General features: G+C 35.6%; 1 protein-coding gene across 2 annotated transcripts in view; it reads left to right on the top strand.

Moving 5' to 3' along the window:
• The first annotated feature begins 2,090 nt into the window (after positions 1-2,090).
• Ten-m (teneurin transmembrane protein Ten-m) overlaps positions 2,091-16,377 on the top strand; it is a 121,494-nt gene continuing 107,207 nt past the window's right edge. For both annotated transcript variants that reach the window (XM_081738286.1, XM_081738287.1), the window contains exon 1: positions 2,091-2,135. The gene's annotated coding sequence lies outside the window, so the exon portion shown is untranslated. The remainder of the gene's footprint in view (positions 2,136-16,377) is intronic.

The raw sequence follows: 16,377 nt of genomic DNA, 5'->3' as shown, positions 1-16,377 counted from the left end.
AAGTTTCATTCTAGGTGGCAGCTCCTGATGAGATTCACATTAATTTGTAGATCTCGAATAACCTCGGCGCTGAAAAGGGATATTAAACTCTTGATCAATCAATTAAGAATTGAAAATGTCCCCGTAAAGGTATAACTTAAATGGGATTCATTCTCTCATTTTCAGTTTAAATAGTGAGGTAGACAGTGCCATCACATTAACCACTCCTTCTGGAATATCTTTGGGATTTTCTATAAGGCTTTCCGGGCAGGTTGCAGCAGGGATCATCTCTTTTTTTTCTGGTGCGCACGTTCTTTTTTTCATCATGTGATCCATAACCCTCAAGAAGGAAGCAGAAAGTAATATCAGTGGAAGAAATACTACTTCAGGGACCGTATTTCTGTGAAATAGGAAACCTGTAATGCATCTCGTGAAATTTAGAACAGTGTAATTCACATCAGTGAGAGGTGATCTAGTACAGAAAAGGGACATTTGACCATCATAAGCTAATGAGTGTGGCTGAGGAGATATTGGAACGTCGGAAGTTAGTTTGTGTGGCTGAGAGACTGAAACAAGTATACACGAGGATGATTCAGAAAGTAATGCCTCCAAACTCACTACTTGGCCAATAGTACTGGAAACATTCTGAACTGTTTATCATTAGTGCACTGATGTTTATGCTATAGAATGTCAGTTGTTTCACCTTTCTATCTCTTCTCGTTCCATAGTAATAGAACACTCCATGGAATCCAGTGGTGACGTTTGGTTGGAATTGCGGGCTGCGATTGAATTTCCGACAGCGGAAGGTTGTGCGCCCAGGAACATTCATCGCCGGCGACGACTTGTGGATACACATTACGACCCGGAAACGATGCGTCAGTCGATGGAGTACCGCCACATGTCCTCTTCTCCGCCAAAAAAAAAAAAAAAAAAAAAAAATCAAAGTTGTCCCATCTGGTGGCAAAATGTTGTTGACATTCTGCCTCATCCTGCCTATATAGTCCGGATCTTGCGCCCTACGACTTTTGGCTCTTCTCTAAATTTAAGGGCCAACTTTACAGTTGTGACGCGGAGGTGGAAGTAGCAATTCGGCAATGGTGTCGCTAGCAGTCACTCCAATTCTTCGTCGACGGCATGAAAAACCTTGTTTCGCGTTGGTGCAAGTGTGTTGTCCGTAATGGGGACTTTGTTGAAAAATGATGCTACCACTGGTAGCTGACATTGCAAGCTTGATGCTGTCAAACACAAAGATATCACCTTGGAGACATTACTTTCTGAATCATTCTCGTGTATGTAATTAATTTCAGTATGCATCACAAGCAATTTTTTTTTACCTTTTTCTTTTTCATTCTTTCTTTCTTCTTCTTTTTTACATCATGCGTTACATTTGTTACCGTGGCCACCCTTATATTTGTTTTTGGGTAAATGCGGTGGTGACAATAGTTCCATCCCGAAATAATAATTCTGCGTACATCCATTGGTAATCATATAGACTTGTTACTTAAAGAAAAGAAGAGGGATCATTAATCTCCATCAAGCAATCAACAATGGATATCCGTATAGGAAAATCTATGTGTGAAAAGTGCATTTTCTATCGTTGATTATTGTTTAATAAATCACGAAGCACATCATACAACTTTTTGTTAAATCTTTTTTCTATGAACGTGTTCACATAAATTAAATTATATTTCTTGTTTCCAAGATACCGTAATTTATAAGCTCCAGCATTTGCATGTAAGATACCTATTATAGTATGCTTCCTGCCTCTGCTTCGGTCTCCCTTCACTATTGAAACATAACATCAAAGCGGATCTGAAATACTGAGTCGAAATTAGATTAGATAATAGAGAATGTTAAGGGTTGTAGTAGAGGGGAAGAGGAGAGGTGACAGATTATTAATACGCGTTGCTTTATCATTAAGCATATTACACGCACTTGCCTTATCCTATTGCGTCGACAACTTATGCATATATATATATATATTTCAGAAGAGAAGATAGAGGCTCTTCCTTTATTTCGACCGTACAAACATGCGTCGTTTTGTTTCAACGTAAGAAGTAAATCAGGCACGAACTCGACACAAGATTCACGAAAGAAGAAGAAGAAAAATGGAATTGCATGTCCTTTGATTGGGGTTTGTACGTGTATACATATAGGTAATCCTCTTTCCAAGGTTCAAAGTATCACAAGTTGAAGTTTCATTCTTTAGTTTGAATCACTCTCATTAAAACAGATAATTGCTCTCTACGTACTAAACGCTTTTAAATTATTCAAGAAAAGAGCCTAAAGATGGGAACAGATCTTCCAGTGCTTTTTTGCTTTCACCATCCAATCCATTAATATAAATGTAATTTTACACATTTTCACGACACCTGACTTGAATTTTAAATGTCGAATTTTCTCCGTGTAATAGTAATCCAAGTGACCCGATATGATAAGATGAAAAAATGAACAAACATCTTTTCATGTAAATTTACGTACGTATACATTACAGGGTTAGCATAAATAATCCATTCGTTTTGAAAAGGCTATATTTTCAAAAGTATTACACGCACACACCTGACAGATACATAAAAAGAACCACAAACTCACCAAGTTTATGAACCCTCTACAAATGTCCTTTGGTAATAAGACACACGCGCAGATGATACACGAGCTCATTTCATACACTCTGTAGCATAGTCCTGTCAATTGTCTGCACTGCAGCACTGATGCGTTCTTTGAGCTCGACTCAAGATTGCAGTAGTGGGGGTACCTAAACAAGGTCCTTAACTTACCACCACAGGAAGAAGTCGCAGGGCGTTAAATCACGAGATCTGGGAGGCCAGGGGAACAAAACTAAGTCATTCTCACCAATACGCCCAATCCAGCGATACGGAATGTATCAATGAGGGGGGGCCTCGTCTTGCACTTCCCCTCGTGCTGCCACCTGGAATACACAATACAAACTTGGTCCTTTTCAGAACGAATTAATAGACTGAAATAGTGTGACGTCACATCCTTTTCGTTGCCATGGTGATCGCCATTTTATTTTCTATACAAACACGAGCGAAGGCTGAGAAATAACGCATAAATGGTGATATATTATGTATTTGATTGTAAGCATTAATGTAATTGAGCAGAAATGGAACATGCAATATCCTAGAATTCTTTACTAAAGATTTTCGATATTCTGTAGGAACATAAAATTCTTAATCGTAAACGTAAAATTACTAAGGCAAAATAAATGAGCAAATATGATTCGATCAGAACACACAATTGCAATATTACATGATACAGACAAATCAACACGATCTTTACATAAGGTTTGTTCCCCTTCTGTGCAATACATCGAGGCATTTATATTAACAAATAATGGATACAAACTTACCTCAACTTCAGTTCTTCATGTTTGCCTCCACTCTGCCTTTTAAATATTTAAATTCACCATCATACATTATGGAAGACACGTGATTTGATTCAAGAGCATTTTCGCCTTTTTCCTCCAACTTTACTTCGTTCTCAAAGTATTTAAAAAATTCTAAATAATTTCACAGCCATTGTTTACTCAACACATCATTTACACACTCACGTTTGTATAGAAAACAAAATGGCGATCACCATGGTAACAGAGAGGAAATGACGTCACCACTATTCCAGTCTATTATTTATGCTAACCCTGTATTTAGATTAAATCGAGGTCAGTTTACTTTCCGTAACATCAAACGAAAAATACGAAATGTAGTATATAATATAATATGTCATGGTGAATGAATGAAGTGAAGACTGAAGGATAGTCTTCACTTTATCAAATTAGGAGATAGGGCATAGGCCCTTACTTTCACCTTTCCGCAAATTTGTAGTGGGTAAAATGCACCTTGAGTGCGCACTTTTCATGAACTCATGACACACACAATTCTCTTGATAAAAACGTTTTCCAGTTTATTTTTTCTTATGTGGCAATTGTTTCATCAAAAAAGAAAATTATTATTGTAGGGTGAGATTGTAGCCACAGAAGAAAGTGTGATTTTATTATCTTTGAAAGAACATGCTCAGTTGCTGGTTCATAGGCACAGTAGAACTAACGATAAGCGTTTACTTTAGGTGGCTCTTGATTTTTATAACTGAATGTTTATTACTTGTTCGTAGCTGTCGAGGATTTTATCACTTCTCATTTCTTGAAGGATCACTGAAATGATAAGAGACTTGTAAGTTATTAGATATGTTTTCCGCGTGGAGATTATGAATCAAAACTTACATTTAGGAAAGAACACCAGACAAGAGTCGAAACTGTCTCGTTTCGAAAATGGTTGGAAAAACGATCTTATATATTGAAAAAAATGTATATGTTTTCTATTGGAAGAACTCTGTCTCGTCACGAGAATTTGACTCGTGTACAGTGCTAGTAACATTTCCAACTTTACCCAGCAGGTGTTAAGTCTACACTTTTGGTAGCTTAAATCTGCTCGTCTCAAGTTCACAAGAACGTTGTAACTCAGTTTGTACAGGTATTTTTGACATACCCTGTATATTATATATGTACGTGTTGATTTTTGAAAGAATACGTTCTGCAGTGCAACATATATACATATACACAGAGAGAAACAACGTTATCTCCTTTATCCTACTCGGCATTCACACAGACACAAACAATCTGAATGCTGTATCTAACACTAACAAGTACCATGTAAATAATTCAAGCTGTTTCTCAGGGACGCGATGCGACTGCTGTGTGTTGCGATGTGTAGAGAGCGAAAAGTTGGCTAATGCAGTTTTAATCGCCCTCATCGCATGTACTCGCTGCCTCCAGACGAGGAAAATTTTTAATCCGTTTCCTCTTCTTCGTATCATGTTTCAGGATAACAGCATTAAGGGAAAGACAACCACTGCATTTACAAGTATTCAAAGTAAGTATTAAAAAAAATGGCGCTCATTAACGGAATGGAGTCGACGATATTGAAAGCACTTGCTCACCGTTATAAAGTCCGTGTTAATGGTTTGTGGTGTGGTACTTCCCTATTATCACAAAACAGTGTTAGTTAACCTAGTATAACGACGTGTGGCGTGATAGAATCGATCTCTATCGAAGAATTGGATACTTAAAACTCAGTGTTTTAAATTAAAGTATTTTAACTTGCGCTACCTGAAATCAAGAGAGTGGGTCACATTGGATAGGTGAGAGAGGGAAACATGTATACATAACTTGCATAATGCACTTTTGAATAATACGGGCTCTAACGCGGTTTCATTACAGGGTGGCCCAAAAGTATGTATACACCTCTGCATTGATCAAATATAACATTCTAGCTTATGAGTTTATTTGCCACGGCTGTTCCGAGCTTAAGATATAAGTGAAATGGCTTTTAGAAAACCGAGCTTAAGATATAAGTAAAATGGCTTTAAGAACAAATAATAAAGAAACTAAGTCTATCTGATGGATAACAATAAGAAATTATATAAAAAAGCAATGAGTTGATCAGTACCGGGCTGTATACCCACTTTTGGGGCCACCCTGTATTATATAGGGCAGGGCTTCTCAACGTGAGGGTCACGAGAGGGTTTCGTGGGGGTCGCGAAAATAAGCGGAAGAGATAAATATAATTAAAATCTAATTTAAAATAATATTAAATAGTATTTTGAATTTTGTTCTGATAGGCATATATTTTAATTTTGATTAACGCTCTACCTACAACCTATATGAAACCCAGTTTTACAATATATAAAAATTAAAATTATATGTTCTTAAAACATTTTCAACAGGTGCAGAGTTGTTTAAACATCAATTTAAATGAAAGACGTACTAATTGAAACTAATGAGAACTACATATTGAAATACCAGAAAAATACAAATGCAACAAAACTTGCATATTGAAATACAATTAAAATCGAAAGCTAATAAGATACTTGAGCATGGTGTGATTTCACTAGTGCGACAATGTCCGTTTCAATCTTCGTGACGAACATTATCAAGTCATTTAAAATACTCAATAACATTTTAACAACGAAGTTTTTTTTTTAACCAAAATTAAAAATCACTTTATTTTTTTATCATATGGCCCAAAATTAAGGGAGTTATGAAGTTTTAAAATTTTCAAACGGTCTCTATTTTGAAACAGGATTACGGATCGGATCCGATATTGGTAATATGAATGAATGGTCAAATCTGGTTTTAATCCATTTGCTTTTAGGGAAGTTATGGTACCCACTAGATACAAGAAATAGATTCTATTATTATATAAATAGATGGATATCGTGAGATTTTCGTAATAGGTGTATTAAAAATCCTACACATTACAAAACAGAAATTATAAAGAGGTCGCTGACAAGAGGATGTGATAAAAGTGGGTCGTGATAGGAATTAGGTTGAGAACATAGGCCTGTACTATTGTGCTGCCAAAATGTCTTGAGCCGTGGCAAAAATGCGAACTAAAGCTCACACCCTCACACACCCACGCGTTGAGCCAATAAGGGTTCAGCTCTTGCTAAGCGAGAGAAAGCGAATGGAATTCCTTCAGCCGATAGCAGCGCTTGCAACGAAAGAATAGAGATCAAGACAATGTGGTATATTTATAGTAATGTTTTCCCAAGCTCAGAGTTGCCAATTCGGGGAAAAAGTCGCTAAATCTAGGAGATTGAGCATCTCCAGTAAAGCAACAACAAAAAAAAAATCAATTTTTTGACTGGCGCCTTTTTTTTTTGGGTGATTTTTAAATAATGATTTGGCGTTTTATTTACAAATCTAGTTACTTTTGTGCTGCGAACTTGTCTTGCTGTAATAAAATACTTTTAGTTGGAAATAATTCAATGTGTTTATTTTAACTCTTTTTGTTTGTTTTAATAAGCAGATATGACAAGGAGTTGGGCAAATATACAACTTGACTACCCTTCTAGTTTGTTTTCTGTTACCCCTGCTCTCTAATACAGAATAAGTCAAACCTTCTCTGACCATTAGTTTGCAGAACTTCCATTGAGAAACATAAGTAGTACATCACCTACGATAGAAAGCCGACTGTAGGCCTACCCAATGAAAAATGTGAAACTGTACTTATATATGTAGGTGAAATCTTGTAACCCAGCCGAACAAAATCTAAAGTGGTTGTACATCTTTAAAACACGAACCAAAGTACAGAAAATAATGGGGAATGATCATCGAATTCAAGGATTGGTTGCTTCCTATCGACAAAGATGTGACTAGAGCATATTGTTTTGTGTGGTAGTAGTAATGATAATAAAAGTAGACTTTACCCTTGTTGAAAACATAATAAACTATATAAACTTCGTGTTAAAATTTACAATATAGGCAAAGGATTTAACGAATATGTTTTTAGTGACTTTTCGTCTAAAATTGGAGTCTTTTCATCTCTCGTTTAGTGATTTTTTGTATCAATGGTTTGGCAATACTACCCAAGCTTCAAGCTCATCTGTAATTGCCTGTGCGCTGGTGACATCTCCGTGAACCGTTAGGAATTAGCGTTAGGACTGACAGACTGAGATGTCTTGCTTATGTAATAAGAATTTACGAATTAGCACTAGGTTTACCTATTCAATTAAATAAATAAATAAATACAGGTACCGGTAAATAAAAGTAGTAAATAGCAAGTATGCATGCATGGGTGGAAACACTGTGTAAGTCGAGTCAAATTGGCTTGTGATATGTGATGTTAACTAAACTTACAAGTGAAGAATGGCACACTGAAAAAAATGTATGTGGCGTACGTAAAATCGTATGTTACATTTGTAAATCCTGTAGTTTTTTGGACTTAACGTACAAACACATGTTTGTACGTATAACTGAAAACACATGTTTTATAATTCTTTCTGTATAAATGTTCCATCTGTACGTATTTTCCGTATGAAACAATTTAGGCGGTCAGGTTCTCACATAGAAATGGACGTATATAACATATAGCTGACGAAGGTAAAACGGCATGATGTAACATCTAATGGCAGTGCGTATGTAGCATATCGATAACGTATGCTCCGTACTGATTTCTGTAGTAAGCAAAAGAATTCCGTAGATTTGTACAATATACCGCTGTCCGGAGAACATAGTTTTCTCAGAGCAGCTTGGGGTTCAGTACAGTAGTAGAGTACCCATCTCAGGTGCGGGGAATTCTAGTCTAATCCTATACCATGTAAATTTGTGGTGAATAACATCTTAGCTATGGGTTCTCTCGTTTCCTTCTACATTCTCATTCCAGCAAATTCCTATTTCAGTAACCATTCATTTTCATTAATCATCTGTCTTCTTCAGCCTACAAGACATAATCATAGGACGTAAAACTGAAATATTTCATTTTTCGTTTACAATTGAATATAATACCATAACAACGCCGGAAAATATGGCGCGTTTGAGAGCGTCCATCCAGCAATCTCAAAAGCGTTTTTACAGTCCGAGGTCGACCAGGCGATTTTTTTCTCAGTGCAGAATTGCTATAAAGTTTGATACATAAGTTTTGTTTTTCTATCCGAAAAAGTATCATGCCAGCCAAGTCCGAACCTAATGCAAAATGCTCGCTGAGTAGATCACAGAACCACCATTATGAATATACTCCTCCAGAACAAAGGTACGATGCTCACCGCATCACGCCATTGTGACTACTGAAAATGGCACGTATACCGCTACTGATCGATACCCATCCGCTGCCGTATTCCAACCCCAACTCACCCAGCGCCCTCTCCAAATACGGGAAGTCTTTTCGTCGGACCCTGTATTTATAAGCTTAAACTAAAGCTTATGATATATAATTCTCCGTAACTGCTTTTTCTCTATGAAAAGCAGTTTTTACCTAAAGTTTCTAAAGAAATAACAAAACATATCATAGCAATATGTTTACTATTATTAGACCCTATTAGTGGATAAGTGATAGTTGAATAATAATATTACACGGCTATTTCTGCATTGTTTCATATGGCCATATTAGGAAACTGTTTTAATTCCAACAAGTTTTATTATATATCAGTATTCCCGATAGTTTCCTTCAATTTTTAAAACCCTATTTATTACTTTTTTTCATGTTTGTAAACATAATCTAACATTTGTAAACTTTGCCTATACAACGTTTGCCAAAAAAAATTCTCTCACACTTATTGCAATTTTATTATTTTAGAGGGTCGATTTTTAGAAAAATGGAGATTTCGTGTAGTTACTTTCAAATATTCGTAACTTAGGCAATAATTAGCAAAGATATATGAAACAAGAAGCAGGGTACATCCAGAATAGAGAAAAAAGATTCAGGAGATGTATGACTTACTGCAGATTTAGCAAACCGTCACCTCGGGAGGAGGAGAAAGAGTGAAGGAAAATTAACTCCAATTATCGTTTTTATTTTGTCGTGGCATTCAGTGCGTTATATATTGTTTGTTACTGTTCTACGTAATTTATTTGCCCAAGATACCTAGACGGGACTACTCAACGTGTAAAGCAAAGATATGATGGACAGTTATTTTTCTTCCTACGACTCAGAAAGATGTGTAGAAAACTGGATATTACACAGCTTGAATAAAGACATATGTTGAAAATTAAATGTTAATTGCTGTGGCTTTATTACTAAGCAACTGTGGCCTTATTATTCAGTAATTCATCTGCATGCATCAATTAATATTGACTCACTGAGACACTCTTAAATCCTCGTAGTTCAAAGAAGGTCACAGAGGTAATTAAATCTTTCTTAGGGAAACAGCTTTCAATTTTAGTATGAGGGGTGTTCACTATATTCTAAGTCTAAAGGTGGCGTAACAATCGTGGGATAACGAAACTCAGTGAAACGATTGCATCATCCTTCCGTTCAGTTGTAGTAAGATGGCGGAAAGGCTGATACCGAGCGGTGTCTACGATAGCCAGCAAGATGCTCTTACCAAAGCTGCTATTCAACAGTACGAATTTGAGCCTCTTCTGCATCCACCTTATTCTTCAGAATTGGCCTCAAGTGACTGTTGTTTTAGGAACTAAAGAAACATGGACACGATTAACGTTACAGCGACGATGATGAACTAACGTTGGTCTTTTATGCTGTCCAAGACTGGTTTGACGGTTGTGACAAAATTTCTTCCATGTCTTACCAATCGATGTGCTAAATGCGTTGAGATCTGGGGAAGTTGTGCAGAAATCTGAGTAAATACTTTCAAATCCTCATACGTTATGCTTAGAACTTATTGAATGCTTCTCACAGCACTAAAATCAATTTACTTTTAGAAAAGTATTCAGCATGCCAAGTAATTTAAAAAGAAAGGTACACGTTTCTTTCCTTCTTCAGAGAAAATAAATATGTAATATTTCAGTGTTAAAAAAAAGTAATAAAGCAAGTATGTGTATGGCTGCATTTGTGCACAACTCTATGAAAGTCTGAACCGAAAAAGAGACAGAGAACGCTCAATAATCTACAGACTTGATAAACATGCCGTTACTGCATCAATAAAACAAAAGAGAAGCAATCTTACCGTTCCTTTCGTATCTGCCGACTAGGAAAAGAGGCTTTATCCAATATTACGGGAATTCTTTGACTCTTTCTTGCCTTTGATCTGTTCACGCTTCGTTGGATAAATCCTGTATTTCGCGGAAAAAGATAGCAAAAGAGCGGATCTTACAGCTACGGTGCATGTTATCAAACAGTAGACTTCGGTCTATTGCAAAAAAAGAGTGCACCAGCATGTAATAAAAGAAACGTAAAGAAGAAAGAGCCTTTCTTGTTATTTTTAGTTGTTTGGTTCACTTCCGATTAATTTTGTTTTCAGAGAAATTGTGCTTTGATGAAATTTACTCTACATATTCTTTTTTTTTTTTTTTTTTTTTTGTACTACTTCTACTCTCTCTGTGCTATGTAACGAATTTCAGATACATTTTCTGTTTCATTTGGAAAATCATAAAAATTCAAAAATTATTGTAACGATAAAAAATGTTTTAGATATGTTTCAGTAAAATGAATTATCAGTTTTTATTTTAGAATAGTGGTTTCCAACCTTGTTTATCTGCCCCCCCCCCCACGTTGAGCTTGCATATTTCACACCCCCTCCGCCATCCTTTTTACTCGTTGGTCATGCTTGCTAGGTGCGTTGGCTGACCTCTTATTACGAATTCAGATACAGCTTTGATTTCTCAAATCTTCAATAATAATAATAATAATAATAATAATAATAATAATAATAATAATAATAATAATAATAATAATAATAATAATAATAATAATAATAATAATAATAATAATATCCCACAAGTTTATATTTGTTTCCAGCAAGACTTCTGTATACCACTGTAGCGCAATATTCTTCTTCTTATTATTATAACAAATGTGGTCTTTATGAAGCCACAGTTCTTACCAAATACAGTAGTTATTTTGCGTTTGTTCGACATCTAATTTAATGCCTCTTCGTTTATAATATTTGTAAGAAAAATCATAATTTAGTGTACCATCTTGCAGGCCCGTATCGAGTTTTTTTTTTTTTTAGGGGGGCCGGCCCCCTAAATTTTTGCTGCTCCCCATAAAATTTTCACGTTAGGCTTGCAAATGAACAATAATATGGTGATGAACTATAATATTGTTGAATCGGCCCCCCTAACTTCAGCCGCCCTCCCTACATTTCTGGGCTGGCTACCGGCCCGCCATCTTGGCTCCTTGTAAATCAGATATGAATTTTTTTTAAGTCGCCCTTCATTTTGTTTTAGTACTTTCAAACACACCGGAAACTCTTTCGACAATTGAAAGAAAGAAATGTGATTTGTTATCATACATCTTTAAAAACGAAGAACTGCGGGTAATGTCGAAAGAGCAGGGCAGAGCAGTATTTAGTATTTATTTTCGGCACTGTTGGTAACGATTAATATACGAAAAGTTTGAAGCTCGTTAGTGATCGATTGGTAACGAGCTCTTTCCTTCTTGATTCAATAGTGCCACTATTGTGCTTTTGAATAATAATAATAATAATAATAATAATAATAATAATAATAATAATAATAATAATAATAATAATAATAATAATAATAATAATAATAATAATAATAATAAAACGCAGACTGTCTACATCTGCAATATTGGAACCATTCACAATTGTTCGTTTCATTAATTTTTCCGTCTGGTGTTTTGATCTGAGAAGTTTATTTTGTAGTTGTGTGAATGTTGTATTAACTTCAAAATTTCCCGTTTGTGTCAGTGTGTGTGTGTGTGTGTGTGTGTGTGTGTGTGTGTGTGTGCATGAAGTAAAACAACAGCTTCCAGTTCAAAGAGAAGATTGTATAGTGAGGATTAGATAAGGTGTAGTGTTACGTTCATTAAAAAAGACGATGTTCAAGCACCACAGTGTGTTGTGTGCAGAGGCGGATCCAGAGGGGGGGGGCGATCGGGGCAATTGCTCTCCCCAGAAGAGGAAACTTTTTCTTATTTTATATAAAAACAAAACCCGTCCCAGAGTGGCAGTATTACAACCCACCGTTCCCCCCAGAAGTCCGTCTTGGATTCGCCCCTGGTTGTGTGTCATGCTGTCCTTAGCAATGATGCTCTCCACTCCATCTGATTGGAACGACATTTGTTAACAGCACATCCAGCCCTCAAAGACTAAAGATTTTTTATTGTGAAAAGGAACTGGGTAAAACGTATGAAGTTTGACTGATCTGGAATCTTTCAGGAGCAAAATAACAAGGTGAGAGAAGCATCATACGAACTTTCTCTTCTAATAACGAAAGATAAAGAAAAACTCATATTATTGATAAGACTCTTATCAAACTTTGCATACTGAAGGCAACCAAAATTATACTTGGGGAAGAAAGCCAGAAAAGACTTGACATAATATCAGTTTCAGACAATACTATGAAACGTAGAATTAATGAAATGGCCTTGCATTTAAAAGATCAGGTAGTTGAAAAGGCTAAAAAAAAATAACCCATATTTGCCCTGCTATATGATATTTTCACGGACATAATTCAGTGTTTAATTTAATAGTGTACTGTAAATGAAAATAGGTTAATAGTTCTTTTTTTTTTTAAGTTTGGAGGGATCGTTTAAACGATCTGATATTTTTCTATCATCATTCTCTTTTCTTTCTTTTTTCGTTTTCCTTTTTCTTTCTTTTCTTTTTTCTTTCTTTCTTTTTTTCTTTTTCTTTTTTTTTAAAGCTATTTATCTTGGGACAGAATTTTAGGAATATATACTGATGGTACTCCAGCAACATTAGGTTTGCGGTATGGATTTATAAAGCGGACAAAGGACAGAAGAAATCCCATAATTATTTGTTCGTACTGCATAATTCACTTGCAAGCCTTAACTGCAAAAACTTTACCAAAAGACCAGAACTTTATCATTGGGTATTAAGTTGTTAATTTTGTAAAATCAACTGCTTTGAAAACTCGTGTCTTTGAGGGTTTGTGTGACGACCTCAGTGCTTAACATAGAACTTTACTTTTTTCATACCGATGTTCGTTGGTTGTTGAAAGGTAATATGTTAAGTAGGCTCTACCGTAAGAGCTTAAGTCAGATGTGGAAATATTTAACCTAAGTGTAGGAAAAGATGAACTTTATACTTCTTTTACTGATGACATATTTGTAGTTTCTCTTTCTTGGTGACTTTTGAAATATTAAATAGTCTCAATCTCCAACTCCAAGCACTGAGAAAAATGCATAATCCAGTCGGCATGTAAATGCTGTTTTTACCAGGTTACGCGCGTCACCACATTAAGTAATGTTGTTTCATCCGTAGTACGATCTACACCACCGTCCAGCGAAAATTTTGTATTGTGGGACTACCATTTTAAATCTAGAATTAACGCCATACCCATTCCGACGGTGGTAACTTACGTATATAATGTTGTTACCACCTTTCTACGGTTGTCCCCTCATGGTTCTTTCTAAATCTGTGAGTCCCTACCTTACGATAGTAATAGTTTTTAACACGAACTCCATCATGTGAATAAAATTGTCCAATCACAGCGAGTCTAGTACGACACCGAACTCCAGAGTTGGCATGGTGTTCCCACCTGCTGTACTTTTATACATGAAATTACATTACTTAAGGAGCGCACCCGCGTAAATACGATGTATCCACACAGAAATCCTAGTCCTTTTTTTCTCAGTGAGGTAAAAACATGAACATACTAACTTCTTATGACGCAATAAGAGCTTTCATGGAAAAGTTCCTACTATGGAAACGCCGTTTGAATGCTTCTACTACGCCCAACTTTTCATCTTTTCCTCGATTGACGATAAAGAATCTGATTTAACCATGCGGAGAGACAAAATCAACTCACACCTAAACTCAGTCTAACTCAGTCTATGATGAACTCAAGAGATCTTTCTCCTGATTGTGTGAAGAAGACTGGCAGTGCGAATTAGCAAGAACACCTCTCACCATTGGTGTGGATTTACTTCCACATGAAATACAGGAGGAAGCAATTGAATTGAAGTGCGATTCAGGTGCCAAAGAACCGTCTTAGTCAACGTCTTTGGAAGAGTTTTGGGTTTGTTTCCTGCGTGTTCACCGAAGAGTAGCAAAGAAGCCATGTTCAGTTCCACAACTTACGTCTGTGAATCAGGATTTTTGGCGTTGACCGCAATAAAATAAAAGTATCGCAACCGTTTGAAAGTGGAAAGTGATCTGATGTGTTTTGTCGAACTTGTCACCGAGAATTTCGTGAAGGAAAATCAATCTCAACAATCACATTGAGTTTTTTCCTGTGCCCTTACTTGATACGTTTTTGAATTCCATCTTATACACTAAAATAGTATTTTGTATTAATTTTTAATACCGTAAAAAAAATAATTTGCATAACTATTTAGTTTTTAGAAATAGGAAAGTCGTAATATCAAACACGTAGTGTTTTCAAGTTTGCTAAAGCTAAAGTGTAAATGTTTATTACAAGTTCTGTTTTATTCATAATTTCACATTTTATTTCAGTCATAACTTCTGCTTCCCTTGCTTTATCTTTACGCCTCCCCAGGGTGCGTGCCGTTCAGGTTGGGAACTGCTATTCTAGAGTATGCTAATTTTTAACACGTTTCCTGGTATTGGTGGCCTTAGTCATTTATTTTTACAATCGGCAACCTTAATCGTTTGTTTTTTTCCGTGTACCACTGACAACCTTTAGCTTTTAAATTTTAATTATAAATATTGCTCAGTTTAGCGTTGGAACTAAACGCATAACGTAAATAAAAATGAGTCTATACAAAGCAACCACCTGTTTTAATAACCTTTGTTGCGGTTTGGGCAATATATCATGCGTTTATCAGATAATTATATGTATAATATATAAAATTACGTGAAATGACTCACTCATTGACATAAAATCAAGAGTACTTCCGGCTGACGTGGTAACTTGAAATTTGACGTGCTTATAGCTTTGGGAGAGAAACCAACAGGAAAATTGTTAAAAGTATATATATATATATATATATATATATATATATATATATATATATATATATATATATATATATATATATATATATATATATATATATATATATATATATATATATATATATATAGAACATTTTCTCACATCCCATAATTATTAGATATTTCTGGTAGGACTACAATGATGAAATTAGGCATCCTTATAGCCTCCCGAGTGAATATTTCTAGTTCCTAGGGAAACTAAGGGGGAGAAGTAAATTTCTCAATGTTATTTAAATTGATTTTATTTTTCGATGAAAAACTTTAAAGTTTAGGTATTGAAACTCAGAACTGAACCTGAAAATTGAAATTGAAATTGAAACTCAGAACTTAACCATCCTCGTATTTTTAAAACTAACAAACAAAAATATAGTCAGAAAAATGATTATAGGGAGTTCGGTGGAGTTTTCAAAATTCCACTCCGTGTATTTTAAATGGGACTATTTCCACACACCTCCATCAGCTGCAGAATTTTGAAATTTTCTGATGTTTCAAGGTTTGCGGTGTAACCATCTGAAAAAGTTCAAAATGTTAGGTTTTTGATATATAACGTTAAGGGTGTTAGGGTGTGGACCTATAACAGATCTTGTTGACACTATAGCGCTCGCAATTTTAATCATACCAAGGCGATACATGGTGTGTCCATTTTCTTGATAGAGTATTTTTCATTAATCGAATTGCAGTTCGTATATAAAGGATTCCCGCCTGCTACGTACGATGGCTCATGCCATAAATAATTCATCGTTAGCCATAACTTGTGGAAAATACTCTCGATAACTAAATGGGCTACAAGAATCCTAATTTCAAAAATTGACAGCTGCTTGTCAAGTCTAGCTGGAGGTTTAATTGCCACAGTTTCAAACGCTGTCCTTTCAATTAGTGACATTGCCAGACATCTGCTTGATATTAGCCATAGTATTGGTAATAGGAATAAAGAAGACACAGTGGGTATGAAAATATTGCAGTCCCGCTAATGCGGTCAAAAGAGGGATGGAGGGGGGAAGGGATACTGTCGTAAAATTTAGCATGAATCTCAAAGAT

Source organism: Thermobia domestica, chromosome 14, assembly GCF_964235325.1.
Source record: "Thermobia domestica chromosome 14, izTheDome1.hap1.1, whole genome shotgun sequence".
NCBI classification, from domain to species: Eukaryota; Metazoa; Arthropoda; class Insecta; order Zygentoma; family Lepismatidae; genus Thermobia; species Thermobia domestica.
The sequence above is the reverse complement of the archived record's forward strand: the minus strand, read 5'-3'. Positions and strand labels throughout refer to the sequence as shown.